This window comes from Aptenodytes patagonicus, chromosome 19, assembly GCF_965638725.1.
Source record: "Aptenodytes patagonicus chromosome 19, bAptPat1.pri.cur, whole genome shotgun sequence".
NCBI lineage: Eukaryota > Metazoa > Chordata > Aves > Sphenisciformes > Spheniscidae > Aptenodytes > Aptenodytes patagonicus.
The window spans coordinates 7,341,519-7,360,084 of NC_134967.1; the positions used below are offsets into that span (position 1 = coordinate 7,341,519).

Consider the following 18,566-nt stretch of genomic DNA (forward strand, 5'->3'; position numbering starts at 1 on the left):
ATGAACACTAAACCCAGGAAAAAAGTCATATTGAGAAAGTTCACAGAAACTGAACCCTGTAGTTTCATTCTGGATTATTTGCATACACAAACAAATCATACAAGCTTATTTCATGCTTGTGCCTTATTGCTTAATATAGCATGCACTGAAGGGTACTACTGCAAATAACAAAGCCAGATGAAGCAGCCCAATAGGGTCGAGTGTCTTCTGCAGTAACACAGAAGCAGCCATATAAGAAGCTGAAGGGACCTAAGTCTCATTCCCCAGTTGATGGGATATCATAGCTTAACTAGCACGTACATGTCTGTCTTCACACAAATAAACCTCCATTACACTTTGAAAGGCCTAGCACAGTAACTATATGTATACTTTTGTTACAGAAGAAACTCTCACATCAAATTCAAGACAGTACTCTGCCTCAGCACTTTGCCTCCATTCTCTTCCAAGTCCCACTTTACACAGGGGCAGAACAACCCAAGCTCCTTCACAATCTGTAAGAATTATCTAAACACACCAACAGAACCCAACCTTCAGTGTCATTTCATAAATGCACTTTACCTTACAGTTAGTCAAACATGCATATACTTAACCTGCCCTACCTACTGTGCAGCTAAGCTCCTGAAATGCTTTTATTTGTGAACTCCACATCAAGACACTCACTCACTAACATTTTAAGGAAAGCTTCCTTTTAATGAACAACTTCAAAATGGTTTACCAACACTACAGAAACCTTTATACCTACATGCAAGGTACCGTCTCCATTATCACAGGTAGCAAGGATTTCAAGGAACTTAACTACTATTGTTAAAGCAGCTTCTATGGATCTTGACCTTCAGTCACTTGCTAGGCAAGACTCATGTTTCAATATTTGCTGCATGACAGTTAGTAGCTGAATGCATACAACCCTTGATGTCTTTCCCATCTGTAATAGATCTATGATAAGTTCATATCTTGAAGTTAGATACACTTTTAGAGTTACAAGTTAGCCCTTCTGCATTCCAAACAACTCTAAACTCTGAACTGCATTTCTGACAGCATCCATAGGAATTGTTTAAAACAGATTTCCACATTCCCTTTGTAGTCTTTGTTGTTTCAACATCAACAGGAAGTTCCAATTCCTGCCAACATGACTGAACTCACTAACACTCAGGAAACAAAAATCCTAATGAAGCCAAGGGCATTAAAATATAGGAGTTCTCTGAAGAGGACTGTAAAATTTATGGGACAACCAGCCAACCAACTTGGCTATTCCTCTATTTCTTTTACACTAAGTCTTAGGCAATTAAATTTATGGCAGAAATATTAAATCCATGGGGGGAAAAAAGGGTTCCATCCTCTTGTGTACTTTTCAGCTATAATGTAAATCAGCAGAGCCTGCTAGTATCTAGCATTAAAAAAAAAAAATCTTTGAAAGAGCAAGAACAACAGGTAAGGTCAGGAAAATGTATGGGAAAACAAATATTTTTATCTTTTCTCACTCTTGATACATGGGAAATTTTTATACAGATTTATTTGTATTACAGACACAGAAGTAACAAATAGAGACTGTTCAATATATGATTTATGCTCATCGCAAACTAGCACAATTGAATATCATGCAATAATATATTTTTGTTTCTCAGCATGTTCTGAAGGCATTTAACCCCATTTTAAAAGAAGGTTTCTAGGAGAAACTGTAAGCTTGATACAGATGATGCTGATTTCTGGGGCCTTGAAGGAAGTTACTAAATTTCTAAATCAAGCAAGCCTCATGCAAAAAGTCACTACTCAAGTTCCACGCTCCTTTTTTCCAAATTATCACCATAGCTGTGAAGAAATAGATAGCAGGCAAACTCATGCTTACCTCACTTTCTTTTGAATATGTTACTGTGTTCTTGAAGGCAGGCTTCTCAAGAGTAATACATTCACTTTGCTGAACTCACTCCAGACCTTTCCAGAGGCTGAAGTGCTTAAGTGCCTCTGCCCTAAGCCTAATTCCCCCTAATCTTGTTGACAAGTATACCTTGTAGATAATTCTCTTCTTGCTAGGGACAACAATGTGTGTACTTGCAAGGTAGTTTACTATTCTTCACTACTCCAAATGACCCAAGTCTCTAATCTCTTCTTACAAGTTACCCATAGAAGAGTCACTTTGTTCCTCTGTTTCCCACACAGGAAAATCAAGTATTGACTTCACCTAATTTGTTGATTTCCATATATGATAAAACTTCACAATTCAACTATGTCAAAAGGATTTATCATGTCACTCATCTCAAAGTAACAACTTCTAGATTTGTTTTTCTCTAAGCTACATGAACTATATTCCTATGTAAGAGGAAAGTTATATATGTCCAGGCAGTCAATTATATGTTGAACGACTCTGCACAGAACCTTTGAACTGAATAGAAAGCCCTATGAAATCTACAAAACTTCCACATACTTCCTGCAAATGGAGATATGCTCAGGATCCCAGTATAATAATACAAATTTAAAGGTAAAGCTCCCTACTCAGAAAACAGTGACAGAACAATTTAAAGGCTAAGGAAGAACTCAAATTCACTCATTTCATTGTTACAACTTTAATGTCCTTTCCAGAGCTCAAGCTGTTTATCTAATTAAGTCCAGTTACTGAAACCAAGGTAGCATTAATACCATCACATTTATATGTGGACTGATGCTTGCCTACATTATAAGAGAAATGGGAAGAGTTGAATACAAGTCATCCGAACATGTGTTCTTGGGTTACATATGATTCCTCTCTAAAACTACCTGGTAACAGCAATGAGGCAATGCTTACTAAACACTTCATTATCTCATTTTCTCACACCATTCCTATAAAAAAAAGAATAAAAAAGGATGGAGTCACCCATCCTCTCCTAAATAGCCTGTCCTGTGAATAATCTCTACAGATTAAAAGAACACAGATTTGAAATCACAGCTATCATTAAGTCAAATATTTAGAACTTCTATCCCTTGATGGCCAAACTTCGTTTGCTACAAGGTATTTTTACTACACATTACTACTACCAACAAGTAAAGTAATCCCACCAAGCCATTGTTGATGCAAAGTCTGGTAACACAGAAGGTTTAAATTTATGTTGTTAGAATATTACTCAAGTACAGTAATTTCATAAGAAGGTTAGCCAAATCACCTTTCTCCCAAATGAATAGCCTGCCTGGTATTTGTTCCTTCAACATCTTTCCTGCTAATACGCATCACTAGTGTGTACGTAACAGCCAGAAGAAAAGCAAAACACATCATTTGCAAAAACAGAGCCAAAACTTTACAGCCTTAATAATGAGTTCATGTTATGCCTACCAGACAGTCTCATAGCAGGTCATCTGATTAAATGAAGCTGTGCTAATCTATTAGATACCATAAATCCTATTAGCAATATGCACAGCAGCTTGTACATTTTCACAATGACAAAGGAATTGCACACAATCTACTGTTAGTTCCAATATTTTGACATCATTGGAACTAACAGTGGATTGACTTTGAAAAGCTGAGGGGTTTTTGTAATTTAATCGGAAGTATATATTGATTCCTATTTGACTTACATTCAATAGAAAACACAGTAAGTAAAATCAGAATTGCTTGTGGAACAAATTTGAGGTGTCCTCTCCCCCATTTACATGATACAAAATAGAAGACAAAAAAATTCAGGGGTGCCTTCTGATCCTGAAGTACACACATCTCCAGAGAACAGTGATCACCAAAAAAAAGTATAGCTAATTTTAGAAGTTAGACATCATAGAAAAGGTATACAGGAACACAACATAACAAATGTACAGAATCACACAAGCTTCTGTGATACAAACTTTATTTGAAGGGGAAAAAAAAAACCACCTGTAGAAGATGCACTGAATAGCTCAAAGACATTGGCTTAATACCCAGCACTGGTTAAAACAAAAGGTTGTATAGAAAATAGGACAGAAAATACTGAAAATATCATAATGCCACTGAGTAAAAGCAATGGATTGTCTACACAGGGAACACTGTGTTCAGTTTCAGCTCCTCCAAAAAAGAATACTGGAGGTGTCTAGGGTTGACCAAGGTAACTAATTAGACAACACCTCAGAAGACAGGTTTAGAGAAAGAGACAGGGCTGGCTTGCTCCTTGCTTTTTGAAAAACAGGTAGATATCTAGTAATTGAAAGAAATTTAACTGAGGAAATACCTTCTACACAGCACATGGCTAACTAGTAATGTTCCTCATAGACTAAGGGACTTCACAAGAGGCAGAAACATTTGTAGTTATAGTCTGGAAGGTAATGAAGGTTTCACTGTTCCAAGAATATTAGTAATAATTATGATGACACAGAATGTAAACTCTGAAGCTTCTAGTTTCTGTTTAAATAATACTGACACATTGAAAAGAGCATTCTAACAAGAGCCGCTTCGCTCAAAAGAAATTTGGCCTTCTTTTGTCAAACATGGCAGATAAGTAATTTTTCATTCATTAGAGAATAACTGTTCTCATCATTTTATTTATTACAGTTCCCTGCCCCACTGAGATGAAACAGTTTCATCTATGGTCTCCCTCTGCTTTGACAGTTCCACCTCTGAAAGAAGGCAGGCACTAACATCTATTATTTAGCAGGTTTCCTGGCCATTTTAAAATCCTTCCTGTTGACATAAGAATACACATGCTAAAGTAGAAAACAGGTACTTCAGGCTTGCACAGATTAACAACTAAAAACCTGAAGTTAGCCACTTTTTAAAAATAGTATGATTTTCTCAAGCACTAGAAAAAAGAAATTACCTTATTTCTCTACTTACATTTTCTCTCACTACAGTAGAAAGCCAACTTCTGCTGTCAAACATGTAAATTCTGGAAAAAAACAAAACAGAATTAGTACAGTTATCAAGAAATAACACCAATTTCTTAACAAATCTAGCAGAAATTAAAATACTATCAAAGCACAGACTATTTTTTGTTAGCTAACTTAAACAGCCAGCTTGTCTTCATGAAGGAAATGGTTGTTAGTATTATTAAAGCAATGCCCAAAAGACTTGCTCATGTCAAGAAGCTTTTAACATTATTTTTCCAAGAAAACTCTTGCAATCCTCAGATCATTAATTCTCCTCCCCTAGTGATACAGAAGTCCATACCATTAGAGAGTTTAGGATTGTAACAAAACATTGTCTCACTCATACAAGACTAATTTTCACTGCACTACAAAGTGCCCCCCCCAAATCTGCATTTTCAAAGCAATGAAATTATTTCTTCTCAATACTGTTCCTGAGGTATGCTTGCTTTCTAAGCACAGTTAAATATCAAGATATCTATTTTATCAAAAGAAGTTACATAAACCTCCTACTAATGAGCTCAAGTGAGAGCACAGCACTCTTCTAGAAGAGTTATGACTTCTAATCACTAAAGATATTAAAAAGTAAAAAAGTAAAAATTGACACATTAAGTAACACACACTTGCAGTCTGGAAGACTGTAATGATTTAACATACAAATTGGCTTTGTAGCAAGGTGAAAAAATTTCTTGTAAGAAATTTCAGAGCAATTTTTTCCTCTGGCAGCACAAAGTAATAATTATAGTTCACCCCAAGATTTGAAACATTGACAACCGCTTATACATTCAAAACATCTGTGATCTGTCTCTATCACACAGCAAGACAAGGGCTATGGGTGATGTCAATGGACACCTGCGTGTAACATCTTCAAAGCCGCTGCATCAGGACAGTGGAAGATTATTCTAAACACAAAGCAAGAATGTACTGAAGCAAAATAATCATAAATCAGAAAGCCAGTCTACAACTTCATATACTTTAAACTGAAATGCTTACATGTAATGCGTCTTTCTGATTTCACAGTTCACTATTAGCTGGAAAATTTACAAACCACTTCAGTGTCTGGTACAGAGGTTAAGCTACTTAGAATATGGGTCATCCTCATCCAAGCTCATTTATAGATGAACAGTTTAATACCGTGATTATGAAACTATCATAGTGTAAGCAGTTTTGTTTGTTACTGCCAGAACAACACACTTTTAGACATAAAACAGTAACTCACACTTAGAGGCCAAACTCCACCCCCCCCCCCCCCCCAAAGACACAAACACACGACATGACCATTTTAAGTTCTGAAAAAAGATCAACTATATTCAACTTTCAGAAGTCTTGACAGAAAAATTTGCCCACACTGCAGAGATAATGAATTCTAATGAAATTCTGAAAGAATTACCTGAAATGTAAACAAGTAAAATTATGCTGGAACACTAACAGCACACAGAATACACAATAGCAAAGGCCAAAACACACACCATTATTGTCCTGTGCTGCACCCTCATTAATGCAGGAGAGGTGTTGCAGATTTCATATGCCTTCTGCAAAAAAGAAAAACAAAAACAAAACAAAAAAGCTACTTTAACCAGCCTGCAAGAAGAGTAAGGAAGCATAACAGCAAACTTTTCCACAAAGTTTAGTTTATTTTTCAAACCAGGTTAAGTTTTCAGTTAGGTATGCTGAAAGCATCCTGTGATGCCTGCAGAATGCAATCCTGGCAACTGAGATATTTTCAATTCTACATTAAAAATGGAGCTCATTTAGGAATAAAAGTAGACAAGCTACTGAAGAAAAAAAGATCTGCATTACCACAAGCTTCCATTTTTAGCTAAAATGTAGCCTGGTAAAAGCAACATGAAAATTACAGGCTCATTCATCGCACCACAGTACTGGTTCAGCAAAGAAAGAGTTCTTGTAACAAGCTTCATACACTCTGCCTTAATCAGCCCTTACAACCCTGCTTAGCTGAGAGCTTGAGGTTCTCAACATCAAGAACTGGGGTTTCTAAAACAGGAGAGAACAAAAAGTACCACAGAATACTTTAAGCATGGTTCAAGTGGTTAAACCATTACACCAAAGCACCTGGAGGTTAGCCAGCCCTACACATGGTTGGTGTACTCAGTGTCCCCACAGCCTTCTGCTCCAAGTAAAGCAGCACAGCAGTTTGGAATAAAAAACAATAGAGTAACTCCAGAAGGCAAAAGCATCATTATCATTGTTTCTGGGTAAAACTTGCCTATTACACATACTCACTAACTGCTGTCAGCCTAATAGTCTTTTTTCTTTAAAGATACTGAAGTAGTTACACTAAGGTGACAACCCAGCCTAAAAATTTATCTCAACTCTAACATCCACCAGAATACAAGTCTTCACATGAAGAAGGCTCTTCTGCAGAAAAGACTACAACTTTTTTCACAAGGTTGGGGAAAGCAGGGAAGAAAAGAGGGAAGAAAGGAAGAAAAGGGATTTTGAAGAGTAGGGAAATCATTTAGAAGTATTTTACTTTAACATCATAGCAAATCTGAATAACCCCCCAAAATTAAGCAGCTTCCTAAGATGAAATACATTCACTGTAGCCCTCTCCAAAGCCATTAGCTGCACAAATATGTTTTTCTTCTTGACCTATGGATTCAATGAGACTTAAAACCCAAATATTCTGTATGTTAATTCCATCTGCACAGCTTCTTAAGATTGCTTTACACATATATTGACTAGATGCTGAAGGCCAATGTTTGAACTGCAGCAAAAGTGTTCCAGCTTCTTAAAACACACCATCAAGTCCTACATAACCTGATGCAAGGCCAGGCACAGCACATCAGACAAGACACCTGCCCACCGAGGGTTTGGCTCAGCCCCTGGGACAAGGTTTGACCAGGCTTCATAACAGCTGCCCTTGCTGTAGGAACATGGACAGAGCACAGATAATACCAATTCCTCTTTAGCAGGGAGATCTCCAGCACAGCTGCAAGAGGGGTCCCACCCCAAACCAGTCCCCAAGAGAGGCACACCACTTCATGTTTTGGGGGTCCTGGCTGACTGCGAGCTGAACTTGAGCCGACAATGCTCCCTCGTGGCAAAGACAGCCAACAGCATCCAGCGCTGCACTGGGAAGAGCACTGCCTGCAGGTCAAGGGAGGTGATCCTTCCCCTCTACCCAGCACTGGTGAGGCCACATTTGGAGCACTGTGTCCAGTTCCAGGCTCCCCAGTACAAGACAGACATAGAGCTACCAGAGAGAGTCCAGCAAAGGGCCTTGAAGATGATTAAGGGACTGGAGCATCTCTCGTATGAGGAGAGGCCGAAAGACACGCTCAGCCTGAAGAAGGCTCAGAGGGGGATTTTATCAACATGTGCTATCTTCTGTATAGACATGTATTTTGAGTGGCTTTATCAACGTAGTTTAAAACAGATATCAGTCAACACTACTAAAAACTATTTTCCATGACCATTACACCACTTGAATTTTAAAAGTTTCTTGTATAACACATCCTCCTGCAAGAGTGGCACAGAAGGTTGTTTTATCCAAGGCACTCAACCAGCGATGATTTCACTGGAGCGAAAAAAAAAACCCAAAAACACCAACCTACTAGCAAACATCAATATTACTATTAAGGTAAATCAACAGTTTCAAATGAAGTTACTTTCCTGCTCTGGTATATCTTCCTTATCAACATGCACCCATCTGAACGGGATGCATCCTACACCCAGCAAGGACAGCTGTATGTAGGTAGGCAGTCACTAATTTAGCATGCAGATGCTTCTGTTCAGGTACCCAACACTTAGCACCACTATAACATGCCAACCACGTCGTAGAGATAATGTCTGTGAAACTGGAAATTGCAAGTTAGTTTATTAAAATTATTTCTTACAGTCTACCTAGCTGATTATTATCACAGAACAGTATCTTAATGCCCAAGAGATTACATGTCCTTTCCAAATCACTGCCAACAACATGAAATTCCCATTATGCCGCCAGGCAACAGTAATTAGAAGTCTGAAATTTAAAGCTATGCTTCAAGACTATTCTGTATAAAAAAACCAAACAAACAACAACAAAAAAACACAAAAAAACTATCCTCAGTTTGATGGCTTGGTCCTAACTATCAACATAAACAGTTCTATTAGACAGCTGGAAACTTGAAGGATGTTTTGGTATCTGCATGTGTATGTGCTCCACCAAGAGCTAATTCTAGTTCAGACTTTTCTTGTTGAGTACAGATCTGTATTCCAGAAAGCCTAGTCTTTGCTGTCACCTCCTACAAGAGCAGCTTTGAAGGACAACCTATAGAAGTATAAAATAATTACAAATTCATAAATCTAAATATGCTCAAGTGAATGGATACAGCCCCTTCTCATTTATTTGATGTCTTCTTTCTGGAAATCATCTGCTGTGCCTATAATTTCCAAGCACATAAGCTTTGAAAAGCAAGCAGTACCTTACTAACAGGTTTGCAAAACAGATTACCCTAGCAGGGACAACGCTAGATTGTACAACTCCTTCGAAAACTTACTGAAAACACTTCTGTAGTCAAAGGCTAGCATGGCTGGACCATTTCTGTGGGAGGTATTGCCTTCTTGTGTTGAAGAATTGCCAAGTTTCCAGCTGAAGCAGTCATGCTCAGTAGACATTTCTCCATATATTAGTGTGAAGTACACACAAAACAAGCGAATATCAGGTTATAAGTGTTAATGTTCATTATGCAACAGTTACCTTAGCTGGTTAAAGAGCTAACAAATTTCCATTTTCAATATAGCATGCAAGTACAAACTAATAATTACATAAGCTAAAGATACCTGTAACTGAATGAACCGATTGCACAAATGCCTCATTATTACATATAGCTCAATTCTTGAATTACAGGTCCCATTTTAACTAGGCAGCTTTCTACAAGGGGCACTGATGTTAATACTTAAGAGATTTTGTGCATAAAAACCCCTGCAGAATACCTGGTAATGCAAGATTCTAAAAAATTAGTTTTGTTGTGTTTGCTCTGTCTGAAGACGAGTTTTTCTGGTAAATTAAATCCTTCACCTGTTTCCCATGCACAAGATTGTGAGGAAAATACATTCAAGCTCCGCTCATGACTTAACAGTATGAAGTTGCAGCCCTATTATAGGAGCTATGATCTTTAAGATTACAAGTGACATGTCCTTCCCCCCCGCCATTTCTAGTAGTAGAAATCTGGAAATGCTTTCCTCCTGAAGAAATTCGTGCACATTTTGTACTCTGCTTGAAGTATCTAGAAGACTGCATTAGGAAAAAAATTCTCATAGCTGCATAGAACACAGGAATATTGCCGGCTAAAGAACAAAGGTCAGTTCTGGGGTCCTTCCAAAGTTCTGGCTACATTCTTCATCCTGTGACCTTATTCACACAAAACAGCACATAAAACTGGAAAATCCAGGCATAACAGGTCTACCATGAAACAGCTTCTGACCTGTCAACATGGCCTTCCATCAAACTGCTTTCAACTAAGCAGTGAGGACAGCAGTCTTAGCACTTCAGAAACCCACAAACAAAAAAAAACCCCATCCACCATAAATAGCCACTAGTACTCAGAAAAAAAGAAAAAAAAAATTAAGCTGTTATTCCAGAAAATTCAGGGGAGAAGCCAGATACTAGCAAATCTGGAAACCTTGCAAGACCTTGCAAAGCCAGAATTCAGTAAGACAGTTTCACATTCCAAGTCCCAAATTTGAATTGCTGTCTCAGAGAAACACTGCATTTTTGTCTCCCCCAAAAATGTTACAGAATAAGAATAATTCACAAAAAAAAGTTAACTTCTACGTGCAAATTCCTCAATATGCCAGAGATGATTACCACACAGTAAAGCAATACAACATCTACTGAAAACCACCAAACTCTAGTTATATCTGCTTTGCATAATCCATCAGCTTTTGCTTGCATGCCTAGATTTCTAAGACCTGAGGACTCATCACTCCCTATGTTTAACAAGTATTTGAAAATAAACCTTTTGGATAGTTTACCACTTTCTCAAAATAGAATACTAATCAGCAGACAACAATGCTTAAGATCATGGCAGGGACACACACTTGCAATAAACAGCTCTGTAGTGAAGTAGCCTTTCTCCTGCCACCAACAGTGAACAAACTCAAGCTGTCTTCATGGAAGACAGCATCCCTATGTTGCCAAAATACTCACATTTCCTGATGCTAATCCCATGACCTACATTTTAAAAAAAATCATACTGATGCAATATTTAAGCATAAAAATCTGGACTGTGACAGGTCACTTCATTAATCCTTTCTAAATGCATCTGCAAGCTATGTGTGTTATGAAAAAAAAAAAACAACTCTGCTGTACCTAGAATTAAGAATTTATGTAAAAAAAAACAACGAACTGATTATTACAAGTTTAACAGATGCCTAAAGCCAAATGCTCAAAATCACACTTTTTAAAAAGAGGGGTCTTAGGAGATCTTTGAAGTAGTTCATGAGTATTAATAACTGTTGCTAAATTAGTGACCCAAGTCAAAAGATTTCCTAACTACATCTCTTCTCTTCTGCCTTGCTCTGAAAGAAATTAACATTTAAGAGCATTCTAACACTTCCTGATAAGTGGCGGGCATAGGAAGCTAACTTATTTTAAGAATAAAATTACTGATATTTAGTATCAGTTTTCAACAAATTTTTATTTATTAAGAATGTCAAAAGCCAATACTCTAGGTTTTATTCCTTTGTTCAAAATTATCTATATGTAATTACTCCTTCAGAAAAGCAACACATCTATCAATAAACTGCATCAATTTTATCAAACTGGCCAGTGATGTTTTTGGCTGTCTTTTTTCCTGATCTTACAATTAAAAAAAAAAAAAGTAAGGAAAACTTAGAACCTGCTTGTGCATAAATTTCTAGCTACATTTATCAGAAAAATAAGTTACTGAAAATCATCATTTAATAAAGTATTCCCTTGTCCAAAACCAAGCAATTTTGTTGTCACATACTACTAGACGTCTCCCTTCAGACTGAAAAACAAAACCCAGGCAACATTGAAGGAGAATATATTACTATTAATTAACCAACACAGAAATGACTAAGCATTTATTACTAGATGCTTCTATTTGCAGAGCCTTATAGTAAATGAAGAGTTGTTCTGTCATCTTTCATTGCTTCCTTCAACTCTCTTATCATTAACCTCCAGTTTTTACTGGCATTTTCACTTCATTTGTAAACTGACCAGAATCTCTGTTTACCTAAACAGGGCAGAGCACATGCACAACAGGGATATCACAGTCCTACTTTAATGCTAATGCCACTGGCACACACCATATTTCTCACTGTTTAGAATTAATATTATTGCCATGAAAAGAGAAGTAGCTACAAAGGTAAGAATATGTAACCAAATATTGCTGGATCCAAACACCTTCTCGGTAACACACAACTAACTATTCATGAGCTGCAGAAACAAAAATCAGGTCTTACTAGGCTAAAAAACCAAAAAACCACCACTTTGCACTTTAACTGCTACAGACAAATCAAAAAGGTTTTAGTTACTTTCTCAGGCCCACTAATAAGAATCAATTAGGCTTTGTGCCATTTGTCCAGATACCATTGTTCCTTCCAATTTATTTAATTTTTTTAAAATCACAGTAATTATTTATATCTCCTTGGAATTGTGCTGAAGTTACCTTTTGTAATTTTTTGAGGAAATACAGTTTTTGACATAAGCCCTTTAGCATCAGGAATGCTTAAGAGATTTACTTAAGAGGGAAAAAAACATGCATAGCAGGAGCTATCTGGAAAGCTGCTAATAATGAGAAAAGTTTCATAGTTTGGATTTAGAAGTGTTAAGGAGGCAAGAGAGGAAAAGACCAAGAGTAAAACTATAGCACAAATCAGTCAGGTATAGAAAGGTTGTCTGGCATGTGAAGCGTTATCAGCAATGTGTTTGCATAGAAGTTAAACAAAATAATGCAAAAAAAAAAAAGACAAACCCAGAAACAAAACAAGAAATCCATTATTTCTTCTCGAGGGGACCTAAAGTAATGCTACAGTACCAGGATATTATCTTTTCAGAAAATGTGTAATCTCTCATCTAGATCAGCTGAATCTATAGATGGCAGGTTTTGGGCAGTTCAGAATGCAAGCTATAAACAGTACATTTTCTCCTAGAAGCTAGAAATGGAAGCACGCTGTTGTAGGACCAGTTTACACATCATCCCAGTGTAACAAATCAGTGACAGAATCATGACATAGCATGAAAACACATTACACATGTAAATATGTATACTTGTTTCTTTTTAGTAAAAGTCAACATTAGAAACACATTTCTTCAGGTATCAAAATAAGTTTGTAATTCACAATTTAAGAACATGCCTATAGTAGGTTGCAATCCTATTAAGAAACATAATTATTGTCAATTCTCATGAAGTTTCCAAAGATTGTTTTTTAAAAGTCACTTTTGGGTATACCGATTTTCCAGTAGGTCTTCAGTTAATTTTCTGTGATTTAAATATGTTCAAGAAGTCCTCGTGAAGACTGATGTATTTCTTTATCATGACGATGTTCTGTTCAAGCTCTCCCCAAATAATTCAGTAGATGCTGAGGAGAGCACAGCATGTGAATGGATCATATTGCACTGAATTCACAAGCAAATGAACGGCTAGATGCAAAACCTGGCGCAGAGGCAGGTGATTACACCACCTCCTGTTACCAAAATCCCGAAGATTACAATAAAATCCGTCAGGTGGATCAACTGCCACTGACTGAGTGTTAAAGTGTAAGAGAAGAACAAGTATTTTCCAAAAGTCTGAGTGATATTTCTCTCAGCTCTGTTTGCCAACACATCTGTATTGGCATGATCTTCTCAACCTTGTTAAAAATTATGTATTGTTTTAGATATTACCATTATAGTGACATCAGTAGGTACATTAAAATCTTCACCACAATATTTATATTAGAGGAGGAAATGGGCTATGTGGTCACTTACTTACAGTACAAAAAACAGAAACAAAAAACAAAAATAGCAAAATTAGACATGAAAAATACTAATAAAAAAATCAGTAAGACTGTGTACATGCATAAGCATAGAAAATGAGTAGAAATTCCTATTATTGTATTTTGTATTTCCATAAATTTCAGCTCAACTATTTTATCAACAGAAGCTGAATCATCCATTTCCTTCTACATATGCCAGCTAGTAGAGTCGACTGAGTCAAAGGAGAATCAGCTGCTTCCTATTTACATCCATTTAAAAAATACAACTAACTTTCAGAATGCTACATTTAGCAATACTACTTTTTACATCCTTAAAAGTCAAACCATTTAAAATTAGAAGAAATAGCCAATCAAATCAACATACCCTTATTCTTGAGCTAAGGGAGACATTTACAGATATAAGGTGGTCTTTTACAGACAATTTTGCTTCTGAAAAACATCCCTCTCATTCATGCATGTAGACACAGACTTTAATTGAGATACTCACCATGCTTACATGTCTCACTGCACTAAGGCCCTCAAAACACTAATGAAAAACACATCATGTTTCCAGAAGCAGCAAGATAATTTATATTCTATCAAATCTGAATTGTGCATTACCACACAGATCAAGAGTTCCACCCAAAATGCCTTTCATTGCTAAGATTGAATCCTGAGAGTACTTCAGTAACAAGGATTCTTTTTTGTGCTCTGACTTAGAACGACTCTGAGAAAGTAAGCAAGCTTCACAGTATTAAGCTTTTATAAAAATAATAAAAATCCAATAGAAGCAACAAAGGTACCCCATCTTAGAGACAGGCTGGACAAGACTTGGTAACTACCTTCTGACCATCACATCCTGCCTCAACAAAAATATGGTAGTCAAAACATTTGAACAAACCATCTGCTCTCTTTGTGCCTCTGCTACACAGACTGTACAAAACAGCCTTAGAGGTCATCTAAACGAAAAACATTCGTTCTTTACAACTGTGTTAAAGATCTTATCCAAACTTCAGCTAATTAATAAAAATAATACATTTACTTCATTGAAATAAGATTTTAGGTGTTCAAACAGCACGCTGTTCTTCAGTAAGAGATTAACAGAGCACTGTTAGAAAGAAGTTAGGCTACACCATGAAATATATGCTTTCCAGCACCAGTCTGAAGATAAAAAGTATTTCAGTGGACCTTAAAAATCAACAAAACATATTATATGCATATAGCAGATAAAAGAATACTCAGTAGAGATTAAAATATAGCATGACTTCTGTAATCTTTTTACCCAAAATAGACTGAGCAATACTTTGTTCTCTAGCCCTGCAATCAACATAACCCATCTTTAATCAATGTGCAAGCAGTTCCATTAGTTTTGATAGCAATGATTTATACCCCCTAGTAGCTCGTTGATTTCTCCCAGCAATTGCTGTATTTTGATATGTACTGTTGATACAAAATAAGTTAAGGTACAGAAGAACAGGTACAAGAAAAGCAAGGCTGACAGACTGAAAAAGCAGAGTAACACAGGAGACCCTGAAGACATTAGACTGAGAAGTGGTGTTTGGGAACAGACAATGCAACAATGCTTAATGCTGATATAAAAGGTAAACTTCAAGTACAACCCAGGGACAGTATCACAACAGAAAGCACAAAGGTACAGCAGGAAATACTTGCTTTCACCCTTGGACATTCTTCTTTCCATAGTACTGCATTAACCCTCTTAAAACTTCTGGCATTAGTCTTTAAGTAGCAGTTGTATTCCTCTAGATAGTATGCATCTGCTTAGGTGATCAAAATAAAGAGGAAAATGTAATAAAAAGAAAACAAGTAAAGTACTACTAGGGTTAGGAGCCAGGGTGGGAATCAATTAAGAAAGACAAATATGAAAACATTAGAAGACAATCCGATCTATTTTAGAGAAAAAAAATATGTGCAAAGTGAAGTCAAAAAAGCAAAGTCTGTTTAACAAAGCCAGCAGCCAGTAAGGTTAGTTGAAATCTGTAACTCTTAAGGTTCTGCACCGATTTCCTTGATCCTCTGCATACCCCCTTTATATAAGCACTGCTTCATGTTTATTTGGAGCCCCTGGACACTACTGTTGTGCAAAATTATGCAGGTTTTTGAGGAGAGGGTGGGTTTGAGTTTGTTTTTAGAACAGAAAACACACTAACTGCAGTAGACAATATATCAACTTGGTCCTTTAAAAATAGAAAGGGAGAGCGCTTTGAAGACAGGCCACTTCCCCCTTATACGGAATATTAAGGATTCCGACTTGGGAAAAACACAGTTATTGTTGTTTCCTACTCCAGCTTCCACCTCAGCTTGCTTTTATAAGTTCCTTCATCTTCTGGAAGAGCCGAGCTGCTCATTAACTAGAAGCCGAACTATCACAGTTTTGCAGCACGGTGCATGGTAATAAACTATTTGCCATCTTGGCTTTCTTAACATGCGAAGTTGCGAACTGGCAAGGCAGCTGCTGAACAGCAGATGTCTATGCCACCTTTTGTGAAAGAGGGCAGCAATAGCTGGCTTCCCCAGAGTGAGCCCTTCTGAGTTTAATTCACAACTGCAAGGATATGGAACAAAAAAAATTACTATAGGATAAATTAGACTGAGAAATCAAAACCAAATGAACTAAATCTTGAATTCTCCATGGTATGTATCCAGGTAAGGTGGCAGTCACTGCTAGCTAGGCAATACAGCTTAACATCCCATCTTATTTCAAGAAAACCTGTTCAAATGCTTTATATTTGATTCCCAGGGTAGCAAACAAAAAGTGGAATTTCCAATGCCCAATTTAGCAAGTTCCATCTTCTAATAATAGTTAAAGGGAAGAGAGAAGAGCCAGACTTGAAGCAAACATGAAGATTACTGGGCACCTTCTCACATCTAAGGACTTGCCCAAGATTTCCAAAACATTTGGAAGAACTTCATTCTATTTTCAAAGTTTCTGAGTTTATAGTGTTTTTAAGATGTTTTTTCCTTTTCTTCAAGATACTGTACACCATTTGGTTATAAGGATACAGATTTTTCTTTTTGAAATCATTACATAATTGAATCTTGGATATCCTGAGTTTGTAGTATGTCAAATTCAAGACTGAGAGACTTCGAATAATCAGATACCTAAGTACTCACAACTGAACTACTGTGCCCAGATATTAAAGCCCCAAATGCAGGTTCTGCACAAGTTCCACTTCCCCCATATATCAGCAATGAATCTTTTTGTAGGACAAACCAAAGTATTTCCTGAAATGCTGAAGCTTCACCTATTGTCTATAGGCACAAGAATAAAGGAAGACAGTAAGTTGAACTAACCAATTTGACTTCACTGCCCAAAGTTTCTATGACATTTGAGTTTCCATGCATGAAAAAAAACTTGCCCAACTTCGCAAGCATCTATTAAAGATACACTACTTGTCAAGATCTTAAATTTGTTAAATTGTTCCTGTTCAATATTACTTTAAGTATTATACAGTCTTTTAACCGAAGTACTGTATATTAACTTCTCCAGTAAGTTTTCAGGCACTATCCAGATACTATCTGACAACTTATAGTGAAATCCAGGACTTAGTAACCTGAAGCACAATTAAATTGCCATAAGCATCAAGCGAACTGTTCTTGATCTTTGTACAGACAACACCTTTGTTAAACAGGCAACAGTGTATCTTCAGTATTTTACTACTTCACAAAGAATGTGCAACATGAATATCAAACATGTGTTCCAACAAAGAGAGCTCTCTAATTAGTACAGTATAATCTTATTTTGAGTACCAAAGGTTTCAGCAGACTATCACGTCTACTTTGTTTTTCTAGACAAACAGAAAAAATTACCACCCTCCAAACACATTTGTTAGGCCATCTGAAGAAAACAATTTTGGGAACTAAACAGGAAAAATCCAAGAGGACCATAAATGGTTTTCTTCTCAACATCTTGAAGCATGCGTAGGCCTGCTTTGCTGAGCACTATTACTTCATTTAGTGGAAACAAAACATACACTAAGTTTTGTATTATGCAGTTATAAGTCATGGTATTTTACATACTGAAACATCAGTTTACCTTTTTTTAGAGAATCAAGCATTGCTATGTTCAACACATACCTTGAACCAGTTGGCGTTAACTAAGATGTATCAGCTCAACAATTTAAATAAACTTAAATGGAACAGAACTTTACATATATGGCAAAAACAGACTTACTGCACTAGTTTTCACCACAAAGATCTTACTAGAAAATATTAGTATTGGGCACATATCAAACTAAGAAATAGGTTTGGGAACTTCTGGTCAATGCTGTTTACAGAGTGAACATTTCTGCCTGGCCTTACAAATTTCACTACTGAAGATAACCAAACATTAACTTTTAAGATCTCTGCATCAACAAAAAAGGCACATTCATACCATCTTCTGTGTGCTTTTAACCTTGGAGCTTTGACCCACCTGCTATCCCTCAAATACCTACAAAAGTCCAAACAGTTGGACTGAATACAAAGTGTTCTGATTTTAAAAGAAGAGTATACCAGGGCAGTTCAATTACTCTACTTCCAGAAGAAAGCCATGTTCCCCACCAATTACAAAAGGGCAGCAACACCTCAGGCAGTAGTTTGCAAGGCACATCATCTGGACAGTTACAAGCGTACCACACAACCTCCAAAAACATTTGGAAGCTCAACAGCCTGCTCAGTAACCCTCAGCAAAAGAAGTCTGGTAAAATATACCCTGTGTTACCACAGATGTCCCAATGAGAAAGTCCTTACAGTAAAGCATACACCATTAACACTGGGCACGTATATTTTGGTTTCCATGGAGGTTAAACTGCAATTTTGAAGTGCACAATTAAAAATTCTTCTGTCAG

At 36.8% G+C, this 18,566-nt stretch overlaps 1 protein-coding gene across 2 annotated transcripts in view; it reads right to left on the reverse strand.

The window, feature by feature from the left end:
• GNB1 (G protein subunit beta 1) overlaps window positions 1–18,566 on the reverse strand; it is a 46,164-nt gene that overhangs the window by 19,768 nt on the left and 7,830 nt on the right. For both annotated transcript variants that reach the window (XM_076356403.1, XM_076356402.1), the window contains exons 2-3: window positions 6,261–6,323; window positions 4,763–4,814 (exon numbers count right to left, since the gene is read on the reverse strand). The gene's annotated coding sequence lies outside the window, so the exon portion shown is untranslated. The remainder of the gene's footprint in view (window positions 1–4,762; window positions 4,815–6,260; window positions 6,324–18,566) is intronic.